General features: G+C 57.3%; 1 long non-coding RNA gene across 1 annotated transcript; it reads right to left on the bottom strand.

The window, feature by feature from the left end:
* Positions 1 to 12,691: 12,691 nt before the first annotated feature.
* On the bottom strand, positions 12,692 to 15,569 carry LOC128311786 (uncharacterized). Its single transcript, XR_008290368.1, has 2 exons — positions 15,380 to 15,569; positions 12,692 to 12,970 (listed from the first exon to the last, which is right to left on the bottom strand). It is a non-coding gene; the product is annotated as an uncharacterized LOC128311786 (long non-coding RNA).
* Between the last annotated feature and the right edge of the window lie 728 nt (positions 15,570 to 16,297).

The raw sequence follows: 16,297 nt of genomic DNA, 5'->3' as shown, positions 1-16,297 counted from the left end.
GGCCTCCCTCCTCCCTCCTCTTCCACCGCCTCCGCGCGCCCCTCACGGGCCCCTCTGCATGGCCTGGGGGCGCGAGCCCGGGGCGGCCCGGCCAGCGCAGAGCGTTCTCCCGGGCAGGGGCGCGGGACCGGGGACGGGGTCGCGAGGGCCCGAGGGGCGCCGGGCCAGGGGCCGGGACCCAGCGCGCCGCAGCCCCGGGCGCCGGAGGAGAGCAGCAGCCGCAGGCGCCGGAGCCTCGCGGAGCGCCCGCCCGCCCGCCCGCCTCTCGAGCCGAGCCGGGAGCAGCGGCGGCGGCGGCGGCTATAGCGCCGAGCGAGCGGCGGGCGCTGCGGTCCGGGCTCCACCCCCCCGAAGCCGCCCGCCCCTCGGCGGCCGCCCGCCCCCTTCTCCTCCCCACCCCGCCAGCGCGCGCCCTCCCGCTCCCCGCGCCGCCCCGCGCTGCCCCAGCCTCCGGCGCCCCGGACGCCCCCTCCGCCGGCCGGCTCGCGTGCCAGCCCCCACCCACTCCCCTGGAGGGAGCCACGCCCACACCCCGGGGTTGAGGGGGTCAGCGAGGGCGCAGACTGCCCACTGGCACCTCTTCCCACACCCTCCCGGCCCTCCCACCGAGGGCGCGCTCATCGAGGGCCTTCATCCGGAGTGCCGCCCGCCCCCCCAAGAAGTCCGCCGGAGCCGCCTGGCCCCGAGCCCACATGTCTTCTACCCCTTCCCCGGCCAGCGCAAAGGAGGGGCTCCAGAACCCCGAACGGGAGCCAACCACCTTTAGGGGCCAGTACCCCCAACACACCCCTAGCCCGTTGCCCCCCATCTTTACTTCTCAGATGTGGAAACGAATCATTTGCCCTGTTCCAGTTGTGTCTCTTGGGCGGGGGGAGGGCACCCCTAGGTGGATTTGCTGGGGACCGTCTCCAGGCCAGTCCCACCCCCTTCCCACCAGCCTACCACTGGCACTCCTAGGTGGCAACGTGCAGCCACTGCCGCCCATCGGGAGGGGAGATCTGCTCTCACGGCCAGAGCCGCAGGCCAAGCACCTTAGTCGTTCTTTGCACAAATATTGACGGAGCATCTCCCGCAAGCCAGGCCTACATGGGCACCAGGGACTCACTGGTGACAAGACAAACGGACCCCTGGCCTCTCCGAGTGGAATGGAGCAGCACGGTAAGCAGGCAGAGTACCACGTGATCAGCGGCCCCTGGGCGGAAGAGGACCGCAGAGACTCCCTGCTCCGCCTCCACGGCCACCGGGTCTGACGGTGCCAGGGCAGGTCACCACCGAGGCCTGTTTCCTTATCTGCAGAGGGTAGGTGGTTGCGGTGCCCGAACTCCTGCTGCTCCTCAGCTCTGACCAAACAATTATGTTCTCAGGCCAGGAAAAGCAGTCGGCTTCCACCTGCACCCATATCTGAACCTCCGGTTTCCGGCCCAAGCCTCCCCATCACTCCTGGCCCGAGAGCCCATGGAGGACTTGTAAGCTTCAGGTACCCTGAGAAAGGCTTTGGGCCTGTCTTCATCCCGAAGTCAGAGATACTGGTCCTCACTTCTCCGGGCGGCTGTGGAACACCAGATGGTAAAATGCATGTAAATGCACTCAGCACAGGGGCTGCTGGCACTTGGTAAGTGCTAAATAATTGCACCGTGTTGTTACTGGTATTGGCGGGTTGGTGTTCAGGGCAGCCATCACTCCCTCATCCAGAGGATAATGTGGGTCCTGTACTTCTCCGGGGGACTCAGGACTCAGACCATCAAGAAACTCTCTCCACCTAGAACCAGATGGTTAGGAAGGCCCCTCCCCCCACCCCGGGGCCCCACCAGACCAAATGGTCACTTATCTTGGTCACAACTGCAAATTCGTCATCGTAAACTCCCCTGCCCCGTCTCGAACCTGGCAGCGGATCCCCATCAAGCCAGGGTGGGACCCGGTGTGGTCCGAGATCACCTCTAAGTGGGTTTTCCCGCCCTGCCTCTGCCCTGCCTGCCCTCCACCCCCGGCAGCCAGGGCAGCACCAATCCTCCGTCGTGATTTCAAGGTGACCAGATCCGTTTCCCAGCCTGCCCCCCACGGAGTGGCAGTGCTGGGGGATGCCTGACAAGAGTGCTGACCTTCTAGAAGCAAGGACTTCGTGTTTCAGAATCCCATTTGTCCCTCCGTAGAAAACCAACTTCTAACACCCCAGAGCTGAGCCATCAGAACCTTCCCTTTCGCCCAGAGCTAATCCCTCCCCAAGACTTCGGCCTGACAAGAATAGTCAGGGTTTAGAGAACACCTTCTCTATCTCACACTTCCAGATCCAGTGCCTCATTTTTCAAATTCTGGTGTATTTTGGGTAGAAAGGAGGGAAATGTACATCTGGCTGACGTGAAAAGATTGGTGTGGTTGTAATGTAAAGATGGAGTGGGATTTGAATTTGGTTTTTTTTGAAGAATATTTAAGCTCTAAAAATAGACATAGGTCTTGGTCTCAGGACCACCGGGATTCTGTTTCCAGTTTCCCGAAATGTCCCAGCTGATAACAAGCATGACTGTTTCATGAGCACCTACTGTGTGCACTGTACTGTGGCGAGTGCAGTAAGGGGAAAAGAAGAGGGCGAAAACTAAAGCAGAGGTCTTTGCTCAGGGAATTTGGATCCCACACAGTGAAGTGGGGAAAGAGCCATTGCCGCAAATGAGATCAAGTACAGAATAGGTAGCCTTGAAAGCCGGAGGAGGATGAAGCCTTGGAGAGTTGTTCAGGGAGGGCTTCCTGGAGGAGGCGGCAGTCAAACCGAGGCTTGAGGGATGGATAGGGTGTAAAAAGGCAAAGACCAGGGGAGCCTGTGAGAAGAGGCCGCCGCCAAATTGAGCTGATTTGTGTGATAATAGGAAGGTTAATGTTAACGACTAATGGTTGAGGTCTTACCTCCGTGCCAGGCACTGTGCTCTTTGCTTTGGGTGGATTGTTTTGTCTCACCTGCAAAACAACCCTATGAAAGGGGTGTTCTCAGTCCCGTTTTACAGATAAGGAAACTGAGGGCCAAAGAGCTTAAGCAGCTCGCCCCGGGGCCGCAGAGCTGAACAGCAATGCAGCCAGCACTTGAGCGAGCAGGTCTGGCTAGGCACACTAACCGCTCTGCTGTGCCACATTCCGTGAGTGTGGCTGGTGGGGGTGCCTGCAGGGAAGAGCAGGAGGTCTAGTGGGCCAGGGAGGAGGCCCTTCAGAAGCCCCCAGGTGTGGGGGGGGGATGGTTCCTGAAATAGAGCCCCCAGACCCTCCTGGAGGACTCTAATAAGAAGCATGCCCCTTCCTCTCCCCAGCGTGCGGGCCCCTGGGGTGTTTGGAAATTGGTTAAGGGATTTGGGGGCTCAAGATTCCAGTTTTTTAATATCGCTTGCCTGTCCATCCAGTGGCAGTCTGGGCCACCCACCTTGTGATTTCAGTCTGTTCTGGGAGATTGATGGCCCGGGCTTTGATTTAAGATGTACCGCTGTGGTCCTCAATTTCCCCCTTCTCACCAGTGACTCTGACAAGGCAGCGAGCTCAGAGAGGATGGCTCCTGGCTCTTGCCCGGACAGCAGCCCTGGGAGCCCACAGCACCTGTAGAGAAAGTTCTGACGAGAAGATTTGGGCAGAGGTAGACGGGCCCAGTGGACCCGTCCTCTGCAGCCTTGGTTTCCCCTACAGATCACGTGGAAACCCTCCTGCTGAGGAGGCCCATTCAAGAGAGAGGGGGAGGAGCCCTCCGAGGCAAGCGTACCCAACCCCTTCATTTCATAGAGGAGCAAACTGAGACTCAGAGAAGTGGAGAGACTCCCCCAAGGCCACACGGGAAATGAGCTGCGCCTTCGGTTGGGTCTCCCCACTTTTCAAGAAAAAGGCCTCTTATCCCCCACTGTTGCCCTGTTCTGGATGAGTCCCTCTTCTGGATAAATCAAGGGACCTGGACTTCTTTGTGGTTGAAATGAAGCAAATATTTGAGGACCTTACCTCAGGCCAGATGCTGGACTGGTCCCTCAGCTACATATGACCGACCCATTTCTTCCTCATAAGATCCCCGTGGGTCAATGAGCCCAGATGTTGCCAGGCCTTACCAGCTCCTGGATGCAAAAGACCACCTTATTGTGGCAAAACCTCAAAATTCCTGCTCTTGCCTTTTCCTGCCCAATCAAGTCCTTAGCCGAAGCCCCTAGGAAAAGCCACCACCCCCGCTGGCCTCCCCTTCCAGGGTTTCTGTAAATCCCTCAAAAGGATGTCGTGTTGCTCCCAGACCAGCCTACCTGCTGCAGTCACCACTGGCCTGTTTGCCTGCTCTCGCTCTAGAACTTGCCAGAGGCCATGAGGCTGCTCGAAAGAACGCCCCACCCCCTGCCATACCTCCCTGACGATAACCCTGGTGGGGAAGCTAATGTCCAGGCCAGCGGGTGACTCCTGATGCACCCCCAGCCCCAGACGTTGGGCTGTCAGAGGCTGGGAAAGCAGCGTCTTCCCAACACAGGGGCCCTCGGTCCCCAGGGCCCTGACGCATATCTGCTTGGGCCTCAGGACCTCCCAACAGAGAAGCTGTCCTGCTGGTGTCCCACTCACCACTGGCCTTGAATGCAGGCCGAGGGTCCGGGGAAGAGGGCACCGTTCCCTCCTTACTCCTTTTCTTGTTGGAAACGCTCCCAGCAGACAGTCCCTTTCCTTCTCCAGTTACAGAACAAAATGCCCCAAGTAAATTAGAGGATGTCAACAAATCTTGGTGGAGGGGAGAAAACAGGGAAACGAAGGGATTTACTTCTGGTAAGTAGCCAAAAGCCACAAAACACCTGCTGCCCAGACCACCCTCGCCTGCCCAGGGCTCCGGGCCTTCTGGGCCTGGCGGGTGGGAGGCAGGAGTGGTCTGTGTTGGTCCTCGGCCAGTTCCCCCAGGCTTCGTCGTCCTTCCTCTGGCTTCATGTGGTCCAGCCCAGGTCTTGCCAAGGCCAGTCTCATCCAAGTCTCCCAAAGTTTCCTGGAGGAAGGAGAGGTCAGAGAAGGCCAGATGTCCATTTCCTGCTGAGGGAGGAGCCTGCCCCAGCTGCCCTCTGAAGAAGAAGAGGTCCAGTATAGATGTTGACCTTTCCCTAAGCCACTCTGCTGGCCATTGCCACGCTCAACCCTGGAGGCCCAGGCTGGGGGAGACTCAGGTGGTGCTTTTGAGATCCCGCGCTTGCCCCGGTGCTTCCCAGAGCCTGCCTGCTGGGGGAGCAGAGACATGGCCACAGGGCCCATGTTCATCTGCAAACTTCCGCCTCAGGCTCCCCACCCAAGGGCACCCCACCCAAGACACTTGGCCACAGAACTATGAGGAGACGGACAGACTGACCAAAGGCAAACAAGGCCTAAGGAGGGCTGTGGACCCTGTGTCTGATCTAAAAATAGGGCACAGGGAATATCTCACAGGCCCTGGGGCTAGGAAGGTGGTGGGAGTCGGGGGCGGGTTGAACAGGATCATGGGCTGCAATTAAAACTCCCATCCTGGGTAATTCCCAGGCCTCTCTTGGGCTGTTTCCATGGCAAGGGAGGCTGGCCCAGAGAAGACAGGATCTTGGCAGGGTTGGGCTCCCTCCTCAGCTCCTGCCCGCAGAAGCCTCAGCCCCTGGATCAGACGGTTCAGACGAGGGTGCATGGTCCAGCTGAGACCTGGCAAGGCACAGGTAGAGGCCCAAGCCCTGTGAGGCAGGTGTCTGGGCCCAGGAAGCAACTGATGGCATGTGCTGGGACTTTGGGAGACCGCCAGGAACCTGGCCCAGACTCTAGGGACGAGGGCTGCCTAGAACATACCCAGGAACTCCAGTGTGGTCTCTTAACTGAGACAGGAAGAAATCAAGCCCCCAGGAAGCCTGGATCCTTGTCTGGTGAACCCTTGCCCGCACCCTCCAGGTCCCCCCACCCCCACCCTGCTCCCTCACTTGCCTCCAGGCCAGCCCCTCCCTGTTCTGCCTTCTATCCTCATAACCCTCACCTGCCCTCTTCCTGCAGCCCCCATTACCTCTTCCTTAGGGGGGTTCCCTTCATGTTGGCCCCCAAGGCAACCCCTTCCCCAACCCTAGCTGGTGCTGAGAAAGTAGGAAGCCCTTCTGGCACATTCCCTGCGGGCAGATGGTGATAAGCAGAGAGAGAGTGGGCCCTACGCTGGGTCTCACAGGTGGGCATTAACAGGCATGAGGTCAAAAGATAGATGCCAAGACTGTCCCTAAGCCAAGACTGCCACCTCTGTGGAATCTAGGAGAAGCCCAGCAGGTAGGTGTACAGATTCATCTTTCACACCAGCACACAGAAGTCCTACACCGGGAAGTCTGGTTCAAAGGCAGCCACAAGTCCTGCCTCCTGGACCAGTTCTTGGGGTGTGAGCCACCTGGCAGGGGAGGCCTGCCTCTAGGTGGTTCCCTATGGGCCAGTTCATCCCCCAGACCCTCAGGGTGCCCACATTCACGCTCACCAAGAAGGGAAAAGGGGCAAGTGAGCATTCAATGTCCACTTCCCTTTTCTCACCTTGTCCCCATCCCTCATCTGCCCCCACCTCATGGAGCCAAGGTGCCAGCTCAGAATGTACATCGGCAGGTGCCCCAGGCGCTGGCATTCCAGAGCCAGGAGGCCAAGCAGAGAACGGGAGGCATCCTCTAGGCTCCCCCTGACCAGCGGTAGATCAAACTGAGGTTCTTTCCCTCCTCCCTCTGGCGAAGGAGGGGAAGTGGGTGTCCTGCCAGGTGTGGTCAGCCCTTGGTCAGGGGCCCATGGGCACCTCCCACTGGACAGCCCAGCCCTGGTCAGTGCCGTACCGGCTGGCTCTGGGAACTCAGACCTGGAACAATGGAGCCATTCACATAGCCTGGACTTTGCACAATGACCCTCTTGGTCTGTTTCTGTGGCTAGACGATGTGTGAGTGTGTGACTGAGTGAGTGAGTGAGTGAGTGAGTGAGTGAGTGTGTATGAGAGAGAGAGAGAGAGAATCTGAAGGTAACTGGAGAGCCCATGCAGAGATGAGAGAAAGAATCCCTACCTGACATCCTTCCTTTGTTGGACAATTACCATGTGCGAGGCAAGTTCCAACATCGAGCCCATTTTAAAGATAAGGAAACTGGGGTGAGTTGAGGAGTTAGAAGTCAGAATAATGGGGACTTCTTGGGGGGAGGTACTGACTGAGAAGGGGCCCAAGGGAACTGTCAGGACAACGGAAAGTACTCTGGGTGGTGATCACACGGGTGTAGACGTAGGCAAACATTCGTTGCGCTGTGTCCGCTGAAGATTTGTGCAGTTTGCTGTATGTAAATTATATTTCATTTTTTTTAATGGAAGTACACCCATAGAATGGAATATTACCCACTGTAACTAAAGACCAAGGAAGCTCTTTGTATACCAATATAGATTGCCAAGATACGCCGTTGAATGAAAAATTGCAAAGGGCAAAACAATGTTTCCCAGATAGTATGCAAGCATGTTTTAAAATGCTCTCTATACATATCCATTTGTGTGTGTTTAGATCATCTCTGGAGACACACAGAAACCACGGCTGCCCCTGGGAAGAGGAGTCACACTGCTGGACACATAGGCTGGAGGAAGACCTTTCGCAATAAACCCTTTTCTTACCCCTCGGGAGTGTATTACTTACTCAAAAAGCGAGAGAAATTAAGTGGCGTAAGAGCACCAGAGTTGCTGATTACGTCCATTGCTTCGGTGCATTTAATTCCAAAGTCAAACGGCCCTGTCTCCAGCCTGTCTCCACTCCTCCAACTCTGCCAGACTGCAGCCGGCTGTGGCTGCCCAGCTGGGGAAAGTTCATGGCTGGGCTCCACCATGGACTGTGCAAAACCCGCTGTGGCCTGAGAGTCAGGAGGCTGGCCCCACTGGGCCGCAGAGTGGCAGCTGACATCACAGAGGCCAGCTCCCCGCTGGCCCCTGAACGAGGTCGGGTGCTGTAGGCCTGCCCTCCAACTGAGGGCTCCTGTCCAGCCCTGTCTCCTCCCTCTGCTGTCACTGCCTCGTATGTTCTCCAGGGAAACCCAGGAAGGCCCCTGCCCAAGGAGGCCAACAGGTGCACCCAGGTCATCTGCCCAACTTGGCCGCAAGAAGGCAGCGACAGGCAGCCCTCTGTGAAGTGCAAGGCTGTGGCTCACTGCCACTGATCAGTGCCGGCTCCAAAAGTGCCTGGGTTCAAATCCCAGCTCTGCCATTTCCTGGACGTGGGACCTCAGGCTAGTCATTTCATCGCTCTGTGTTTCAGTTTCCTCATCTTCGAAATGGAACACGATGAGGCCATCCTGGCCGCCAGGATGATTGTGGGGGGAATGAGGTGCAGAGGTGCTGAAGCCCTGAGCCTGGGGAGAACTCCTCACCTCCACTGAGTGGCATCATCCAGGCAGAGCCGTATAAAAAGCTATCAAGTGCCTCCCAGAAGGGGGTGACCCAGAGGGAGGACGTCGAGGGGCTTGGAAAACTGGTTTCCAGATCTCAGTGCCAACAGGTAGGAAGGCTCATGGGGCGCTGGGGCCACCTTCAGGTCTCCAAGGGTCACCACAAGGAAGAAAAGGCAGGACAGGTGTCAGTGTGGTGTCTCAGCAGTGTCACCCACTTGATTTTCCCTGTCTTACCTGATCCTTTGCGCTCCGGGTTTTCGGGCACTGCTCACCCTCCCCACCCCCCCCCACCCCCCCCACCGCATTAGACCCCTGAGGCTGGGACGGACCTGGGCAGGTCTAGACCGAAAGCTCAGTGGCTTTGGGAAAGTCACTGGATCTCTGAACCCCATCTTTCCTATCTGTAAAGGATCACACAGGTGTCCCGCCTCCCTCGCTCCTGGATCTAATCCCTGTAAGAGGTGAAGTTCGTTGCCCACTGCAGCCTTCACTGGGCAACATTAAGGAGCGGTCACCTCCACGTCCCTTGTCCAGGGTGTATGCCAGGCGCAGGGGAGGCAGCCACAGGCAGGGGGCAGCCCTGCCCTGAACGAGCGCCCCTAAACGACGGGGACAAGCCAGAAAGTGACAGACCAGGCCACACGGTGATCAAAAGTGGAACACGGAGGAACGAGGTTCATTCTGCTAAGAAAAGGGGTCCCCAAGTTCCCTGGCGCAGGTCTGCTCTGAGTGTCAAATCAATGGCTTCTATCATCTCCGGGAGCCACAAGAGGAGGCAGGATGCAGGGCCAAATAGTAACACCTCTGTTTTATAGGTAAGCACCCCACGACTCCAAGAGGGAGCTCATCACAGAGATGGGTGCCCAGAGCCCCCACTCCCAGGACAGGCTGCTCCCCAGCACTTAGTACATCCCCACCCCAGGATGCCCCCCCCCCCCCCCCCGCATCCCCCCAACTGTCACTGGCCAGGCCCTGCCTCCTTTGTATGGGTAAGAACTTCCCACCATCTGAGGTCATTCCTTGGCAGGTGAGAGCTGTAGGCGGTCCCTTCGCAGGGGTGAGTCTCCCCAGGCCGTAAAACAGCCCCACTTCTCATCTTTACTCACCCCCTGCTCAACTCCACACTAGAAATGCTGTCTCCAAAAGACCCCTGTTATGATTATCATCAAGCTTCACTGAGTGCCTAGCCCCTGGGGAGGCTCTCTCTCACTAGGTCTAAGCAGCCCCCTAGAGTCCGAGAGGCAGGGGGAGCGGTGAACACCCAGGGTTATTGCAGCCAGCCCATGTGGTTTTCTGGATATTCCAGAAAAAAAAATCTCCCCTGGAGGTGAGTTATCTCTGCCCCTCTCCGAAGTGGTTCAACTTTGTTCAACCAGTCTCTGAGCAAGCCCAGAACCCATCTGTCCCTAGAAGGGTCTCTTCACATTCATGATTGCCTCCTCACCCTCTCAAAGACAGACATCTTTTTAAAGGGCAAACCCTTCCAACCGCAGCCCGCGGGGCCCTAAGCCAGGCTGTAGAAACAGCAGAGAGGCACCCACTCTGGGGTACAGAGTGCCCCAGCAGCTCCCCGCCCCAGTCCTCGGGCCAGAGAGCAGGCACTGCTGGCCTCCTGGCCGGCCCGTGAGTGTGGAGGGGACGGGGCGCCCCAGGCCTGGGATCCAGCTCCCACCGCAGAGGGCGGACATCGGGGCCAAGGGGCGACCCCAAGGAAGAGCGTTGAGGTAGGGTCCCCGGGAAAGGTTTCTGAGGTACAGACCCCTGCTTCCACCCACTGAGCAGGTGGGGACCGAAGTCAAGAACCTGTTAACGGAAAAAAGTGCTGTCCCTCCTTCCAGTGGCCAACTCAGGCCCTGCTGGCACTCCGGGAACATACTGGGAGGCGGGAGAAGGGTGTCAGGCCACAAGAACAACCTTCTGACAGGGACCGAGAACAAGACACCAAAAAGGAGTGAAGAAACAGCTTTTACACAAGACCCTTCGGCCTGGTCCAGAGCGCTCCCCAGCAGGTTTTCCCGAGGCAGTCCTGGCTACAGGCAGAGGGAGGCCCTCGCAGGCCTTCAGAGAGCGCTCCCCTGCGCGAGGAAGCAGGTAGACAGCTCGCTCTTCTCACCCCGTCTGGGCCCCCATTTTAAATGGGGTGGTAATAGTATATACCTCCTTGGGTTGTTGGGAGGAGTAAAGGAAGTAAGTGTATTAAATAAAGCATTCAACAAAGTAGCAAACACAGGGCAGATACTCAAGAAACGCCAGTTATTATCATTATGAGCTTTATTATTTAGCTTCCGGACTGCCTGAGAAGCATCTCTCAGCCACCTCCTTCCCCACTTCCTCCCAATTATTGACACCCATCCTCCCACCAGTGACATGTCTGCTCAACCTTGCAAACAAACAAACGAACAAACAAGAAATCTGGGCCTCTGGGATGGGGATTTCAGGCCTTGCGTGGAGATGAGCAAGGCCTTTGGAGCCAAAAGCAGAGAGTGGAGGAGAGGGGGTTGGGAAAGAGGGAGGCTGGGTCCCCAGGGACCGCTGCAGGCAGCAGATAAGGGCCAGCGTCCAGCATGGCAGGAGCTGGGTGAGCAGCGCAGGGCTCAGACAGGTGTATGGGAGAGAGATGGCCACAAAATTAGAAGACCAGTCAAAGCCAGGTCCGAGGAGGCGCACACAAAGGCGCGCTCCAGCGCGGCCAGTGGAGGCCTTGGCTTCAAGTCTGTCCCGCGGGGAGGGGAAAGAAAAGAAGTGAGCCTTGACAAGGGAGGAGCGTGTTATGGTCATGCAGAGAGAATTGTGAGCACCTGCTGCGGACGGCCAGAGAACAAGGGGCCTGGTGACGGGGACCTTCCTGGAGCCTCCCAGCCAAGCCCAGCTCTCATCGCTCCCTCAACAACGTCTGGAGGAGGCAGGGGGGAAACCCCTCAGGGCACACTCCTTAAGGCAGGATGAGCTGCCTCCCGTCTGGTTTGCTCGCATTCTGGTGCTCTGGGACAGCACAGGGACCCCAGGGCCCGTTGCTAGGCTACCGTCCCCCAGAAGGCCAAATCCTAAGTCCCATTTCACCTGCTAAGCAGCCCAGGGACCAGAATAAACGACTGGCAAGCCCTCATGCTCCATCTGCCTTTTTAAAATACGAGCTTGAGCACTCTGGCTTTCAGTAGTGACCCTGGCACCTGTTCTGACCCCGGACTAACCCTGACACAGCCCCCAGGGCTGTCCTTGGCTCAGGGCTGAGTCTGGGCTGGCCCACTGCTCTTCTACACCGCCTCCTGCTCCAGGCCACCCCTGCCTTGTGTCAACCCAGGCCCCGCAGCCTGGCCTGGTAACTTCCCTGCTGTGTCTACCTCTCCCTCATCCGTCTGGAGAGCAGCTACTCAGCTTTGATATCTCACTTCAGGTCACCTCCCCTTCCAGGCTTTTGCCCCAGCTCCCTCCTGAGTAGCATTCATTGTACCTTGCACACCCCCCTCTGTTACCATTTTGCCCCTTTCAATGTCTGGGCACATGCCTCTCCCACTAGACTAAGAGCATCTGGAGGTCAGGGCCCTTATTTCTCATCTCTGGAAACCCCAGGCCCAGTTCAGGACCGGGCTCATGGTAGGCAGGCACTAACCCGCCAAGTGACCTGGAACATGACCTCAGAATGAGAGGTCCACGTGACCTGGTAAGTGAGACCTTCCAACTGACCCCAAAGCAGAACACTGGGAACTCAAGCCCTGGTCCGAACCAGCACACCCTGCCATCTGTCCATCCTTCGGGGCACTGAGAGTCCCAGCCTGACACTTGCTGCGGGAGAAACCCTCCTGTCCCAGGGACAGAACCCTGCACCCAGGACTGCAAACAAGCACGTCTGTTATTCACCACGCCGACCACTGCCTCCTTCATTTCAGGGAGACAGAAAAGGTACAGACCCAAATGCCAGCGTCTGTGTTGCTGTCCTCCTGAGGCCCCAGCGACCCCCGTGCAGGCTCCAGTTCTCTAAACGGCACTCACTCACCCACACTGCCACCCTCCCTGCAGGGGCTGAGCCTGCCAGGCTGGCCTCTGACCCACCTGTGGAGCGGGAGGTGGGCTAGGGGCTGGGTGACTAGCTGCCCTGTGCTGACCTTGGGTCATACCCTTTGCCCAGAAACAGAAACCAGCAGGAGAAGGCAGGGAGGGAGAGGGGACAAGGCTCCTACAAGGTGGGGGTTTCCGAGGGCAAGATGGGGGAATAAGGCTGGGGTGAAACCCAAGAGAAAACACAAGCGTGGCCCCCAAGTTCACAGACTGCTTCCCTAAGAAGAGCCCCAGCTGGTGGCTCTGGGATTCCCAGCGCTGACAAATTGAGAAGGACCCTGTGTTCGGGTAGGAAGTGGGCACTGTGTTTTCAGGATGAATCATTCACACATTCGACACAGAGGAAGTGCCCAAAGAGGGGTCACAATCCCGGCCCTGGGTCATTGTCCAAGGGGACAGGCACAGTCTTAGAGGTGAGCAGCTTGTGCTTCCGGAGGGCAGCAGCTGGGACCTGAATCTCGCTATGCTTTTCGGCAAAGCATGCACAGACACTTGAGGCTGCCTCTGGTCAGAGGCGGAGACCAGGGTTTTCCAAGGACTGATGTCAAGTAGGAGGAAGACTCTGAAAGAACAAAAGAAAGAAGTTCATTTTTACCGAACACCTGTAATGGCCAAGCATCAACATTTCATCCGCACGGGAACCCTCTAAGGTGGCTTCCTCCATTCCCCGGCCAGGGGAATTGACAAGCTGCCTTTATTTTATTGAAGTTTAGAAAGTGCTGTTTGCACATATCACTGCATTCACTCTCACTAGATCTCTGCGAGGAAGGCCCCAGTCTCCCTTATTTTCAAGATTAATAAACTAAGGCTCTGTGAGGCATAAAGTAGCTTCTCCAAGACCAAACTGTCTGGTGTCACATCCAGGATTCTTTGCTGCCCTCTCATACATCGCGATGGACGGCCAGGCTGAGGCAGTGGAGGAACCAGACAGGGAGGGAACAGTGGGCTGACCATCGTAAGTCACCAGGGTAAAGTGGGCTCCTGCCCTTGCATTCAAAATGCCAACAGCGGGCACCCTGGGAAGGGCCAGGCAGACATTACCCTAAAGAAGCCTGGAGCCCAGGTTGGCTTTAAGTGCTGATCAGTCAATAAGGGGGTCTAGCAGAGGTCTGCTTGGCCTTTATGCACTCAAAGAGACATATCAGGAAAGATGTGAGACCATCCACTCCTTCTCTCTAGGGGCAGATCACACGGCTGGTCCTGGGTTCACTTCCGGAGCCACAAAGTGAGCACGACCCCTATCATCCAACAGGTGCCTCGGTCAGGCACTCAAAGGACAGGACAGGGTGAGCGGGACCTTGTAGGGGAGGGATTGAACAGTGGGATCAAGGGCAAGGATGTGGCAGGAAAGGCTGACTCCTCATAGCACCCCAGTCACAGGTCCAGGCAGGAGGTGAAAGAAAGAAATTCTAGCTATGACTGGAGTGATAAAGACAGGAGCAGAGGAGAGGATGACCCCTAAGACATGTCTAACAGCTCCCAAGAGAATGACGGATGATGACCAAGCATGCTCAGCACACGGGGCAGTGGCGGGGGGCAGGGGGGCAGATGGGGTGGGAGCAGGGGGTGGGAGCAGTGCATGAGATCAGGGGCCACAGCGAGACACTCGGGGCCAGCAAGCTGGACCCGGACCTCCCCTCCATTGCCCCAGGATGGCTTGGTCTCACCTCCACTGGCCTGCCGTCCATCTTAAGTCTCCTGACTTCTTCCAGGTCACTCTGTCCAGCTCCACGGTGAGCCCTCCCTGCTCTTGCCCCTTCTAAAGGAGCCAGAGAAAACAGCTACAGCCTCTGCCCTGAGGTCGTACGAGGGTGCCCAAGGGAGCAAGGGAGAGAAGCCCAGCAAGGGGAGTGGGCGTCGCTTAAACTCGAGAGGTGAAAAATCCAGAATAACACAGACAATAAACCAGACCAACATTCCCACTGTTCCACGCGACAGGTGTCACCAGAAATAAAGGATTCTATAGCCAAAGAAGTTTCAGAAAAGGCAGAATTAAGCAGGTTTCTATAGCAGGACTTCCCAGAGCTTTCCGTGCGCTCATGTGCGTGGCAAGTCTCCAAGGGGAAGGGACCGTACGCAGCATTTCTCAAACTGGTTTGATCAAGGAACCTTTCATCACAGAGATTTCTCAGCACCAATGGTCTGCGGAACATGCTTTGGAAAACACCAAATAGAACTAAGCGATCCAGTCTCCCAGCTGAGCGTTTCATCTCACGAGGAATTCAGTGATCAGGTGAGAGAGACAGAGACTTCCCACCAAAAAGCAGACGAGAGGCAGAAGGTGTAGCTCTCTGGGGTCACTTCTCAGCCCTCCCTGCCTCACTGGGACTCTTCCGAGGATCAAAGGAAATATGTAAAGCCCCTTTCAAACTACAGCGCTACAAACTTCGGGGCCTAAAGAGCAAACTCCCCTAGGGGGAGGGAAGGTGCACTTTATAGCGTGATTTGATGTGGAAATCTCGCTTCACAGACAACGTTTAGAAGAACCTGTGTGTTGTAGAAAGCAAGATACACCTACATGAGATAAAGACGAGGCGAAGTAAGAAAAGCAAAGGTGGCGGGTACAGCCAAGGGCAGGGAAGAAGGTTGGCAGGGGCCAGGAGCCCTGGGTCTGGAGCCCGTCTGCCCCTCACCTGCCGTGGGGTCGCAGTCAAGTCCCTCCTCTTCTTCTGTACACGAGGGTGGGGAGAGAGACAATCTCTGAGGCCCTCCCAGCCCTCGGATCAGAACTGAAGTCCCCAACACTGCTTTGGGGGAGCCCAGCCCCAGGTGAGCCCCTGTAAGGCATCGAGGGGAAGGACAAAACTGGGCCCAGCGCAGAAGCCCCACGGAACTAGCCAGAGAAGCCAAATCTGTGCCCACATATGAACCTGGCCGTGAAACTGGAAGGGAAGCTACAAATCAGCAACCAGGCAAATGCGGAGAGTGCCAGAGAAGCCCCTCTGCCCACGTCTGCGATTTCCAGCCCCACCTGTTCAAGCTTTCGCGTCTGGCTACAGGACGAAGGTCTGGCGAAGGTAAAGGGCCACGGAGGGGCCACGTCTCGGCCAGGTTTGCTGGGAGGAGCCCTTTGAGGGAAACAGGTCCCCGGAGTACGAGATGTGGCAGTGGCAGGCTTGACGGATGAGGGAGCAAACGGCGGGCTCTCAGAGTCCACGGAGCAGAGGGATGTCGCACGCGTGCTCGTGCGGAGGGCTCAGCCCCGCTTGTGCTGCTTTTTCCTATTCTTCACGAGAAGGTTCATTTTCCATTTGCTGCAGGTCCTACAATGAACTGCTCAGGAGGCGGAGGGACAGTCACGAAGAGCGCTCCATCTGTCTTTACACAGCGAAGCAGCGGTCTGGACTCGAGCCCTGTGCTGAAGCGTGTTTGTGTGTGGGCACATGCATGCACACCTGTGCACACGCATGCACAAGCGCGTGTGGTAGACGGACCGATTTCGCAGCCCGAGGTTTATAGCAGGAGGGTGAGCGTGTAAAGAGGTCAGGAGACAGGCTGCGATTGTCTGGCACTTGGTGACCGTGTCTGGGGACTTAGGGGGTGCTGCCAGGGTTTATTACTCTGAAAGCGTGCAGACTCTATCCGGCCACACAGGATGTGACAGGGTCTCCAGGGATGTGGGGACACGCTTCCCTGTACGGCGAGTATGAACGGGAGACTGGGAGAGTGTGCTTGTGATCCAGGGGTGTATATATCTGTCCCCGCAGCTCCTCGAAGGGTGCCAGATTCGTGGTGTGTAAGAGCCTTCTGTGAATCCATGAGCCGTGAAGGGGGTGTGTGAAGATGCATACGCGCGCGCGCACACACATGCATATTTGAGGGCGTGGGTGACAGGCAGCAGCCTAGGATTCTGCGTCCACCTCTATACGGACTCACCCCTGAATGGGAG

The sequence above is a fragment of the Acinonyx jubatus genome, chromosome D1, assembly GCF_027475565.1.
Source record: "Acinonyx jubatus isolate Ajub_Pintada_27869175 chromosome D1, VMU_Ajub_asm_v1.0, whole genome shotgun sequence".
In the NCBI taxonomy this organism is placed as follows: domain Eukaryota; kingdom Metazoa; phylum Chordata; class Mammalia; order Carnivora; family Felidae; genus Acinonyx; species Acinonyx jubatus.
The sequence above is the reverse complement of the archived record's forward strand: the minus strand, read 5'-3'. Positions and strand labels throughout refer to the sequence as shown.